Here is a 12190-nt window from a genome sequence, read left to right on the forward strand (position 1 = left end):
GCGAATACAGACGCACACGGCCGCTGCTCTGCAACCCGTCTGGGCCCCTTTGTAATCCTCTTTCTAAGCCCCCAGCCCCCTTCTCTCCTTTACTCCCTTCAGCCTGTGTCAAGGCCCCGTCCTCTCGTCCCTCCCCGTGAAAGCAGATTGGGTCACCCAGTGTTGAGAGGCGTCAGAGTAGCGGCCGTGTTCGTCTGTATTCGCAGAAAGAACAGGAGGACTTGGGGCACCTCAGAGACTAACAATTTATTAGAGCATAAGCTTTCGTGAGCTACAGCTCACTTCATCGGATGCATTCAGTGGAAAGTACAGTGGGAAGATTTATATACACAGCGAACATGAAACAATGGGTGTTAGCATACACACTGTATTGGGAGTGATCACTTAAGATGAGCCATCACGGGGGGGGGAGAAAAACCTTTTGTAGTGATAATCAAGGTGGGCCATTTCCAGCAGTTGACAAGAACGTCTGAGGAACAGTGGGGGGGTTGGGGGGGGAATAAACATGGGGAAATAGTTTTACTTTGTGTAATGACCCATCCACTCCCAGTCTCTATTCAAGCCTAAGTTAATTGTATCCAGTTTGCAAATCAATTCCAATTCAGCAGTCTCTCGTTGGAGTCTGTTTCTCAAGTTTTTTTGTTGAAGGATAGCCACTCTTTAGGTGTGTAATCGAGTGACCGGAGAGATTGAAGTGTTCTCCAACTGGTTTTTGAATGTTATAATTCTTGACGTCTGATTTGTGTCCATTTATTCTTTTACGGAGAGTGTCCAGTTTGACCAATGTACATGGCAGAGGGGCATTGCTGGCACATGATGGCATATATCACATTGGTAGATGTGCAGGTGAACGAGCCTCTGATAGTGTGGCTGATGTGATTAGGCCCTAGGATGGTGTCCCCTGAATAGATATGTGGATAGAGTGTTGAGATGCAGCTACTTCTAGGGTGGCACATGGTAGCTTGACTACGATACAATAACATCACGTCTCTACTTAGGGCAGGCAGTGAAGGTGAATCCTTGATCCAGCTGAAATGGCAGGGGGAATATCTATAGCCAGAATGCAGTTACCTGAGTTGAAATAGGACAAAGATTAAAGACACCCTCGCCCTCTTTCTGAAAGTGCCATGGAACAATTAATGACCATCCATGGTCATGACCTTGGTGTTGTCTCATCCAAAAACACCAGAGAAGCATTCTTTCCTCTAGAGGAGGGACCGTGACATATGATGGGAGCCAAGCAAGAAGAGTTAGGGTAGCTAGTGAAAGGGTTTTTTATGATGGGAGAAGGCTAAAAGCCTGGGGGCAAAGTTTCTATGGGTTTAGGCTATAGTTTTGCTTTAATGCTTTTCTACAAGTTTTACTGTGATCTACCGCTCTACTGAGTGAAAGAAGAAAGTGAGCACGATGGAATCCTGGACAGCTTCCTTAGTTCTCGTCCCCTAACACCTCTACTCTACTTGCACTACATTGTTGACATCTTCATCATCTGGACCCATGGAAAAGAAGCCCTTGAGGAATTCCACAATGATTTCAACAATTTCCATCCCACCATCAACCTCAGCCTGGACCAATAAACACAAGCGGTCCATTTCCTGGACACTACTGTGCTAATAAGCGATGGTCACATAAACACCACCCTATACCGGAAAACTGCTGACCACTATATTTAGCTACATGCCTCTAGCTTCCATTCAGGACACACCACACAATCCATTGTCTACAGCCAAGCTCTAAGGTACAACCACATTTGCTCTAATCCCTCAGACAGAGACAAACACCTACAAGATCTCTATTATGCATTCTTAATACTACAATACCCACCTGCTGAAGTGAAAAAACAGATTGACAGAGCCAGAAGAGTACCTAGAAGTCACCTACTACAGGACAGGCCCAACAAAAAAAAAATAACAGAACGCCACTAGCTGTCACCTTCAGCCCCCAACTAAAACCTCTCCAGCGCATCATCAAAGATTTACAACCTATCCTGAAAAATGATCCCTCACTCTCACAGATCTTGGGAGACAGACCAGTCCTCGCTTACAGACAGCCCCCAACCTGAAGCAAATACTCACCAGCAACCACATACCACACAACAAATACACTGACCCAGGAACCTATCCTTGCAACAAAGTCTGATGCCAACTATGTCCACATATTTATTCAAGTGACACCATCATAGGACCTAATCACATTAGCCACGCCATCAGGGGCTCGTTCACCTGCACATCTATCAATGTGATGTATGCCATCATGTGCCAGCAATGCCCCTCTGCCATGCACATTGGCCAAACCGGACAGTCTCTACGCAAAAGAATAAATGGACACAAATCTGATATCAGGAATCATAACATTCAAAAACCGGTAGGAGAATACTTCAACCTCTGTGGCCACTCAGTAAAAGATTTAAGGGTGGAAATTTTGCAATAGAAAAGCTTCAAAAACAGACTCCAACGAGAAACTGCTGAGCTTGACTTAATATGCAAACTGGATACCATTAACTTGGGTTTGAGTAGAGACTGGGAGTGGCTGAGTCATTATACATATTGAATCTATTTCCTTAAGTTAAAGTATCCTCACACCTTCTTGTCAACTGTCTAAATGAGCCATCTTGATTATCACTACAAAAGTTTTTTTCTCCTGCTGATAATAGCTCATCTTAACTAATTAGCCTTTCACAGTTTGTATGGTAACTTGTAACTTATCTATCTATCTATCTTATGTCTTACTATATGTTCCATTGTATGCATCTGACGAAGTGAGCTGTAGCTCACGAAAGCTTATGTTCTAATAAATTTTTTAGTCTCTAAGGTGCCACAAGTACTCCTGTTCTTTTTTTGGAGAAAGATAGGTAAGTAGTTAAGTGTAGGAGTCCATTGGTTCGGACACACACACACACACGGAATGGGAATATTGGGTTGGTTGGGGGGAGGAGGAGGAAAATACTTTTTGCTATAGGATCATGTCTTTAAAACTGGTGAAATAAGTTTTAATGTGATTTTAGCTGAAATTAATTCATACCTGGACAAAGTAGGGAGTAAAGGGCAGTCTGTTTTTGACAGAATATGGAGTATATTAAATGAGGACTCTTAGATGTGACTAGAAGAATCCTCTATATAATATGACAAGGCCATTTACTAAAACTTCCCATAGAAGACAAAGAAAGAGAGAGACCTTATCATTTATGCATTCATTAGCTACAGGATTTGGGGGGACTTGGGTTTTTGTTTGTTTTTTTAAGAAGAAAGCAGCTGAAAGAGGTCTCCGGTTCAAGAAAGAGTAACGAATTAAGATAAAGCAGGTCAGAAAGCAGCAGAAACAGGACTCTGGCAGAGGGAGAAGAAGTCAGAAGAAGAGAAACTGTGAAAGTGAAAATGGGAGGTGAAGAAAAAGCTGCCGCCCGATGGCCCAGCAAAATTAGATTGTACTTAACTATACAGGTAAATGCAAAGTGAAAAAACCTAGTCTAGGAAACACAAATTCCTCCCGGAGTCTAGTTAGCAAGAATTGAGAACTGGTAAATCAGCCCTTTAGAGAGGCAGAATTACCCTTTTGGTGGAGAAGACGACATCTCTGCACCCCAAGAGGATTATTCAGACACCTGACTGTTGTCCATGGATTCCTGCTGGTTCCAGTGACCAAATACAACTGTGGAATTGTCTGAAAATACATGAGGACCAGAACAAACCATGAGGAGAGACTGAACATACATCGAGAAGGAGAGAAGCGGATAGCCCTGTGTCTCCAGCCACCTGCCATACATCTTGTGTCAGTTACGCACACCTGCAAAGAGTAAGTTTAACCAGCACAAAACAGATTTTACATATAAGGACCTAGCTGGAATAAAACTTCTAAATTTAATGTCTAGCTGAGACTTCTTTGCTAAAACACAGGCTCATACTTGTTCTTTTAACCTCTGCAGTTTGCAGGAGAGAAAATAAATGACATAACTTATCTCTTTTCAGCAGAAGGTTTGATTGCTGCAATAAATGTTTAAATAACTTAGATTTTCACGATACACGAGTAATACAAAACCTTTGCTCATTAGTTTTGTTAACTCTGTGCTTCCTGTTATTTGAACAAAATATATTGTTTTCCATACATAACGTAGTCTGGTGGATTTTGTAATGTGATGTATAAAAAGGGTAACAAAGCTCATTGATTTCTTCTAATTTACTATATGGATGGAGTTCAGAGTTCTCTGTCTTGGGTTATCAGATGGGAAAACTAATCACTTAAACTTTCAAAAGGCTGATTTTCTTAAAGTCTACAGCTTGTGTGCACGGCAAGTTACTGTACTATAAGCCAGTGTGTGAATCTACAGCGCAGCAATCTTACTGCGTTGTAGCAGGGTCCACACAGGATGTGACTGCAGGGCAAGCGGGTGAACTGTAGAGTCATACCCTAGCTTAGAGCACAGTAACTTGACATGTAGATGAGCCCAAAGGCTTTGTCAGTTTCCCAAGTGAGTTCTTTCCCTCACAAGGCAGAATTGCTTCCTTGACTGAGTCACCAAGTTACTGCTGACTCTTTATCCTATGAAGAAACATCCATTGTACACTCTACAAAACTATATTGCAGTATGTTGTATTTGCCAACATGCAGAACTTGCCCTCCAAAGATAACGCGCATTACACTGCAGAACAGAGATGGCGCAGAGTGAGTCAAAGGCAGCAACAAACCCCAGGGCTCCTGGCTTGCAATCCTGTGTCCTACCCGCTGGAAGCACTGCCTCCCCAATGGGCACTTTCAAACTGGTTTTAAGCCCTGTTCAGATTGTATTTTTTCATATACTATAAAACTTGACTCAATTTGTGCCAGAAACTTCCAGGTTTTGGGTTTTATTTTCCATCTGTGAATTATGTTTCCTTAAAAAACCACAGCCCTCTTGAAGTACCTTAGAAATGCATCATAAGCATTAAGCCAATGTTAGACAGTAATTAATGAGGCAAATTACATGTCAGGATGTGCTGGTGATAACTGTTTTCCACTGAGGACAGAAGCAGTGAAATTTTCCAGCACAACAACAGAAGCACTGTTTCCCCCACCTCCCAGCAAGACAAAAAATGAACTCCACCTCACACAAATCATAGAAGATTAGGGTTGGAAGAGGCCTCAGGAGGTCATCTTGTCCAACCCCGTGCTCAAAGCAGGATACTCTACTGCAGCCCTGCAAATACTCTACTGCAGCCCTGCAAATATTCACCGATCTGAGACGATCCCATTAGCAACACTTGGAATGACCTATGTGCTGCAGTTAGGTAGGCCAACCTGGGGAAGTCTGACCTTTAACCCACTCACTCTTTTTTTGTCTGCATGCCCAAGAGGAAATCACATGCATGGCACAAGCCTGACCCAGAATATTGCAGGGAGGAGGATATTTTGTGCGAATAAGGAAGGGCAGGGACTGCAAGATGAATCACCGAAACAATAATTATCCTGAGGAAAAACCTTGGAGGGTGGATTAACTGTGATAACTGCCTTTTCAAGGTAACAACGTGAACTGTCAACTCTCCTGAACTGTTCGAAACACTTTAGCACAAAAAGAGAAAAAGAAAAAAAAATTGGAAGAGCATAAAAAGTGATCTGGCCAAAGAGGCACCCTTCAATTCCAAACGGATAGGATTGAAGCTTGTAATACACACTATGCAACAGTAACTGCTTCCAAAACTATTTTTAGCACACTGCACATATAGTGAAAATAAATAAAAAGACAGAGTTGCCATAAAGCCAGGAAATAAGCTTTTGAAACTATTTAGCTTTTGGCTAAGCAAGGCAATTGAGCTACAGCATTCCGGAGTGTGCATGACAGTCTCTGATAAAGTGAACTCTAAACCATCATTTTCTCTTCCAACTCCAAGCTGTAAAGTAACAATCAGCACTTTGAAAATCCACCACACTTGAATCTTAAGCCCCTGTGTTCACACAGGGCCAGCAGTGGTTTTATATCTAGTTTACTACTCATCTGACCTGGTTAGAACAAACGTGGCTGAGTCATGTTCACACATCAGCATTTTTTGCTCCACAACACAATCGCATGCGTGTGTCACGTGTGTCTATATCTACCACTCTGGCTAAGCATGTTTGTATCAGTGCAGGCTGGGGAAATCTGAGCAGTGGCCCCATAGTGCTTCAGCAGGAGCTAGTGTCCAGAGGGCATGCACACAGAATAGGACCAGCAGCAAGTCAGACAATGCACTCAGAGATGTCCTCCTGCCCAGAGCTAGAAGGAAGGAGCGGCAGCCAAACTGGTTACTCAGCAATGCTTGTTTATGGGCTACTCTCTAAAATACAAAAAAACAAACAAACAAAAACAAGAGTGCCAGGCCAGGCCAGACCACCAACAAGGCAGATTGGTAAGCATTGTTACCAATCAAGCATTAGCCACAGTGTGTGGGCAGACAAGTCATGGGCCTGACTCCACTCCCACTGAAGACAATGGTAAAACTTCCATTGACTCCAACGATGATGGATCAAGCTCTCTGTTTACAGCCCTCCAGGTCACTGTGGTCTTAGCTACAGCAGGGAATTTTAGCAAAATATTACCAGCCTTGCTGCTATTGGTGGGAGCCCTAATGTACATAGGCACTAGTTTCCTCAAGGCCCTGGGGGTGCTCAACCCCTGCTCCACCCCTGCCCCCCGCTCTTCCTGCCCAGTTCTGCCCCCTCCCTCAAGCGTGCCCCATCCCTGCTCCTCCTCCCTCCCGCCACCTCCTGCATGCTGTGGAACACCAGATCATGGCTAGAGTGACCAGACAGCATGTGTGAAAAATTGGGACGGGGTGGGGGGTAATAGGTGCCTTTATAAGACAACCCCAAATATCGGGACTGTCCCTATAAAATTGGGACATTTTGTCACCCTAATCACTGTGGGCGGGAGGCATTGGGAGGGAGGGGGAGGAGTTGATCGACGGGGCCACCGGCAGAGAGGAGGCCCTGGAGGGGAGTGGGGGAGCTTACTGCTAGTGCGTGTTCCAGTCCTGGGGCACCCATGAAGTCAGTGCCTATGCTAATGTAGACAAGACACCAGTGCCTTCCAGTGTTTTGACCACTAGGTGAATTAAATCTGCTTATGATATTTTAAACACTGGTTGCTGCCAGAGCCTTCGCTACACTAGGATTCCCATCAGCATGCTTAACCTGATGACAGCACTTTTGCTAAAATTGCCTTGTGTAGTCTTGACCTGACAGAGTTACTTACTTGGTTAAAATATCTTGTATCACTCATTCTCTGTAATGCACCTGATCAGAAAAGATCACTATCAGATTTGTACTAATACCATTTGTCAAATAATCCAGAATTAGAAAGATACAAAACAGTGGCAAACAATTTCTTACGCTGCTTTGTGGTAACATTATTTTGCTTTGATGTGCAGCCTCCTCTCCTCTCCCCATGCAGACACAAAGGTAAAAAAATCACACATTTTGCACCCACGGAATGCAGTACCAGGCTCATAGTGATGTGTTTTATATAAATGCTTTTCCTGCAGTATTTAGAAACAAGCTCAACATCTGCCAGAAACACACAAGTTTAAGATAGTTATGAAAAGTATAAGCAGATATAGACTTCCCAGAATAAAAATGAGTTTGGGAGAGGGGATTGGAAAGTCTGGACTGGGTGCTTCTCAGGCATTTTTTTCTCACTCTAATTGTGAGGGCTTAAATTTCATAACCACGACTGTTCTGAAAACAAACCTCCACCAATTTAACACTCTAAAATCTACTGCTGTGTAGTTAACTACATACATTATTTACAGTGAAATACTCAATCATAGCAGTTGTCCATCCACTCCAGTATCCAGGCTCAGAATGATCAATACCAGATGCTTCAGAGGAAGGTGTAAGCCCCCATAATGGGCAATTGCACAGTAGCTGATCAAAGGGAATATTGCTTCCTAACCCCAAGTGGTTAGTGTTGGCTTATGCCCCAAAGCATGAATGTTTATATCCTTTATATATTTCAGCCTAACTGTGGATGCTTTCATTATCCATACAAGTGTCTAGTCCTTTTTGGAATCCAACTAAATTCCATCAGGCCTAGCGGCAATGAGTTCTACAGGCTAATTATGTGTTGTGTAAAAAAAAAAAAACCCCACACATGCATTTCTTTGTAACAATTTTATATGGATGCTTTTCAATTTCATTGAGAGTAAATAAGGACCTTCCATTTGACAGTCTCTAGCCTAATCATTATTTTATATACGTCTGTCATGTCTCCCATCTAAATTAAGCAGTCCTGATCTTCTCAGTCTCTCTTCACACAAAGTCTCTCCATGTCCAGAATAATTTTCATTTCCTGTCTTTGGACTCCGACTTACCCTAAATCATTTAAAGAGGGAGTGACCAGAACTTAATATAGTATTCCATGTGATGAAGGTGTACCATTGAACAATATTCTATAGTTCATTCAATTCAATCCACAGCAACAGTCCAAAAAAGAAGAGAGAGAGTGTGTGTGTACAAATACACATTTTATTTGCTTTTTAGACTGCATATTGAGGAGATATTTTCCAAGCTGCCCACAATGACATCTTGGTCTTTTCCCCTGAGTGGTTATAATTTTATTTATGACCTGGGGGAAAGGCTTTAATATTTTTCAACTATAACCCCAAAAAGTTTTAAAAGGGTTTAAATCACCTCTGCTCCCCAACTTTGACTCAGTTATGATGAGTACTGTCACTAGAAGAAAATGTAACATCTACTGGAACAGATCAGTTTCCTTTACTATGAGCTTTTTATTTTTAGGGCTTTCCTATGCATACTATAGAAGCTAGAGCTAAAAAGTGATGAACTAGAAACTAGTATTAATTTTTCCTCATGTCTAAATTATGAGAGTAAGTAATCACTGCAGTAAGAGTGAGAAAACCCACAGCCTGTTTGTCAATGCCTGGAAAACAATAGTGCACTTTGCCTCTGAAAAGTCACTACACTGAAACAGGAAGCGTGCTGCCAGTTTAATATTAGCCTGATGACTGATGGGAGGAGTGGTACGATTACAAATGTTGTTTGGGAAAAGTTTTTTTTTTTTTTTTAAACTTTTCTCCCCCCACATCCTCACGATGTTAAAAGAAATATTCACATTTATAAGGACACAATAGTGGCATGGAGTCTAATTCTGTAGTGAATAAATTGGTGTCCTCCTGTGCTCAGTAGCAACCCCTCATTCTTCCTTTCAGCAGGGGGCACTGCTGCAGGCTTTGGGAAGCCATTCGCCCCAGCCCACAGAGAAAGCAGCAGCAGCAGCACTTTCAGGTGGAGGATGGTAGCTGCAGTGCCACCTTACCACGTCCTCCAGAGCCTGGTGGGTGGCACCAGCCCAGGTGGTGAGGGGTATGTGGGGAGGGAACAGGTGACCCTGCTTGTCTTTCATCTTACGTATACACAAGAAGAACTCAACAACCAATTTTGAATTGGAGACGGTTGTCACCAAGTGCATTTACACCTTCCTTCCTTTGGGCAAATTAATTTCTGGGATCAAGTGATAGTCTAGATTAAAATCCCTGTGATAGAGGTTTGGGTTCTAGTTCATTAAAGGACACCATTTAATTCATCTCAGGACACAAGGGGTGGATGCAAAAGGTCACTGTGTGTCATCTTTATGCCTCCCACACGATCCTGGGGCCAGTTCACTCCTAGGTATAAGCAAGAGTAGTTTCTGAGGCCTTTCTGGCAGCTGGGATTGGGAGAACATGCGGGCACACTGGATACACCTAATCTCAAAGTGGTTCAGGCTGGAGTGGTGCAAAGTTAGCTATGCTGGCCCTATGCCAGGGAATCCTTGGGTTGCTAGCCAGCCAAGCTGGCCTTGTATCACCAAACAGAAAGCACCTGCAGCAGAGGCCTGCATCTGGCCCATGTTTTCTGCACTGAAGCAGCACAAACTGCAACTGTGGGAGGTTTTTTTGGGGGGGAGGGGAAAAGCAGTGTTTTAAAAGTTGTTAATTAAAAAAAAAAGTTGCACAAACTCTCTTGCAGTGAATTTAGGACTAAGGAAGGATTCCAGAGAGGCTGCCAGGGAGACTAACTTTCCCTGCAACACAGATCCAGCATGGGCCTCCACGGCCCAGTGGGTGGCAACAGCACCAGCCCAGGAGAAGTGTGTGTGTGCCTGGGGGCAGGTGACAGATGTCTCTGTTTGTCATTCTGACATTTGGTTAAGGAGATTTAGAAAGTTTTTCCTAATATGTAACCTAACTCTAAGGGTAATTCAGTATTGCAACAGGCTGCCTAGAGAGGTTGTGGAATCCGCACCATTAGAGGCTTTTAAGAACTGGTTAGACAGACATCTGGCAGGGATGGTCTAGGTATGCTTGGTCCAGCCGGATGGACTCACTAGATGACCTCTGGAGAGCTCTTCCAGCCCTGTTTTTCTATGATTATGTGTTTCTAGGGGCAGCAGAAGGCTGGTCAGAAAATGGAGAAATAAATGCATGCCATTACTTGAAAGTAGTTCTTGTTTAAAAAACATTTTTTTTTGCTTTCTTTCTTTGCCTGATTTGGATATTTTTTTAAAGCGATGGCTGGGAAAGGAATTTTCAACAACCAGGAAAAGAAAAAGATGGAAAAAAGAGGAAAAACAAAAAAGAAAAATATCAAAAGAAAATATTGAAAAAAAAATTAAATATGGATACATTTGTCAGAGAGGGACAATATCCAGAAAAACCTTGTTGAATTAGGGTTAATTCCATAAGATTTAGGTTAATACCTTTGGGGTTAAAACCATTGTGTTAAAAATGCAATAATATAGATGTTGTTGTGGCATTGCACGTACCTTTTCTAGTCGGGAGTGGGGATGCTAATGTACTTCCTCCATCATCAGCCTTTGAAGCCTTCCCTCAGGGAGATTTGCACATACTTGCACCTTGTTTTTAATATGTCTTCTCTGTAATGCTTTTAAACCCTCAGAATAAAGGCTTACTTAGAAAGAGCTGAGTGGTAACTTATATCTGTAGCAATCACTTATCAGTCTCTGACAAGAAAGGAAGCAGATCTATATAGCAAAAAGAAAAGGAGTACTTGTGGCACGTTAGAGACTAACAAATTTATTTGAGCATAAGCTTTCATGAGCTACAGCTCACTTCATCGGATGCATTCAGTGGAAAATACAGTGGGGAGATTTATATACACAGAGAACATGAAACAATGGGTTTTATCATACACACTGTAAGGAGAGTGATCACTTAAGATGAGCTATTACCAGCAGGAGGGGGGCAGAGAAGGAAGAAAACCTTTTGTGGTGATAATCAAGGTGGGCCATTTCCAGCAGTTGACAAGAATGTCTGAGGAATAGTGTTGGGGGGGGGGGGAAATTACATGGGAAAATAGTTTTACTTTGTGTAATGACCCATCCACTCCCAGTCTCTATTCAAGCCTAAATTAATTGTATCCAGTTTGCAAATTAATTCCAATTCACCAGTCTATCGTTGGAGTCTGTTTCTCAAGTTTTTTTGTTGAAGAATAGCCACTCTTAGGTGTGTAATCGAGTGACCGGAGAGATTGAAGTGTTCTCCGACTGGTTTTTGAATGTTATAATTCTTGACGTCTGATTTGTGTCCATTTATTCTTTTACTTGGAGACTGTCCAGTTTGACCAATGTACATGGCAGAGGGGCACTGCTGGCACATGATGGCATATATCACATTGGTAGATGCGCAGATGAACGAGCCTCTGATAGTGTGGCTGATGTGATTAGGCCCTATTATTGTTGTCTTTGAATAGATATGTGGACAGAGTTGGCAACGGGCTTTGTTGCAAGGATAGGTTTCTGGGTTAGTGGTTCTGTTGTGTGGTGTGTGGTTGCTGGTGAGTATTTGCTTGAGGTTGGGGGGCTATCTGTAAGCAAGGACTGGCCTGTCTCCCAAGATCTGTGAGAGTGATGGGTCGTCCTTCAGGATAGGTTGTAGATCCTTGATGATGCGTTGGAGAGGTTTTAGTTGGGGGCTGAAGGTGATGGCTAGTGGCGTTCTGTTGTTTTCTTTGTTGGGCCTGTCCTGTAGTAGGTGACTTCGGGGTACTCTTCTGGCTCTGTCAATCTGTTTCTTCACTTCAGCAGGTGGGTATTGTAGTTGTAAGAATGCTTGATATAGATCTCGTAGGTGTTGTCTCTGTCTGAGGGGTTGGAGCAAATGCGGTTGTATCGTAGAGCTTGGCTGTAGACAGTGGATCGTGTGGTATGGTCTGGATGAAAGCT

At 42.9% G+C, this 12190-nt stretch overlaps 1 protein-coding gene; it reads left to right on the forward strand.

Moving 5' to 3' along the window:
- WNT7A (Wnt family member 7A) overlaps positions 1–12190 on the forward strand; it is a 121912-nt gene that overhangs the window by 33750 nt on the left and 75972 nt on the right.

This window comes from Dermochelys coriacea, chromosome 7, assembly GCF_009764565.3.
Source record: "Dermochelys coriacea isolate rDerCor1 chromosome 7, rDerCor1.pri.v4, whole genome shotgun sequence".
Classification (NCBI taxonomy): Eukaryota; Metazoa; Chordata; order Testudines; family Dermochelyidae; genus Dermochelys; species Dermochelys coriacea.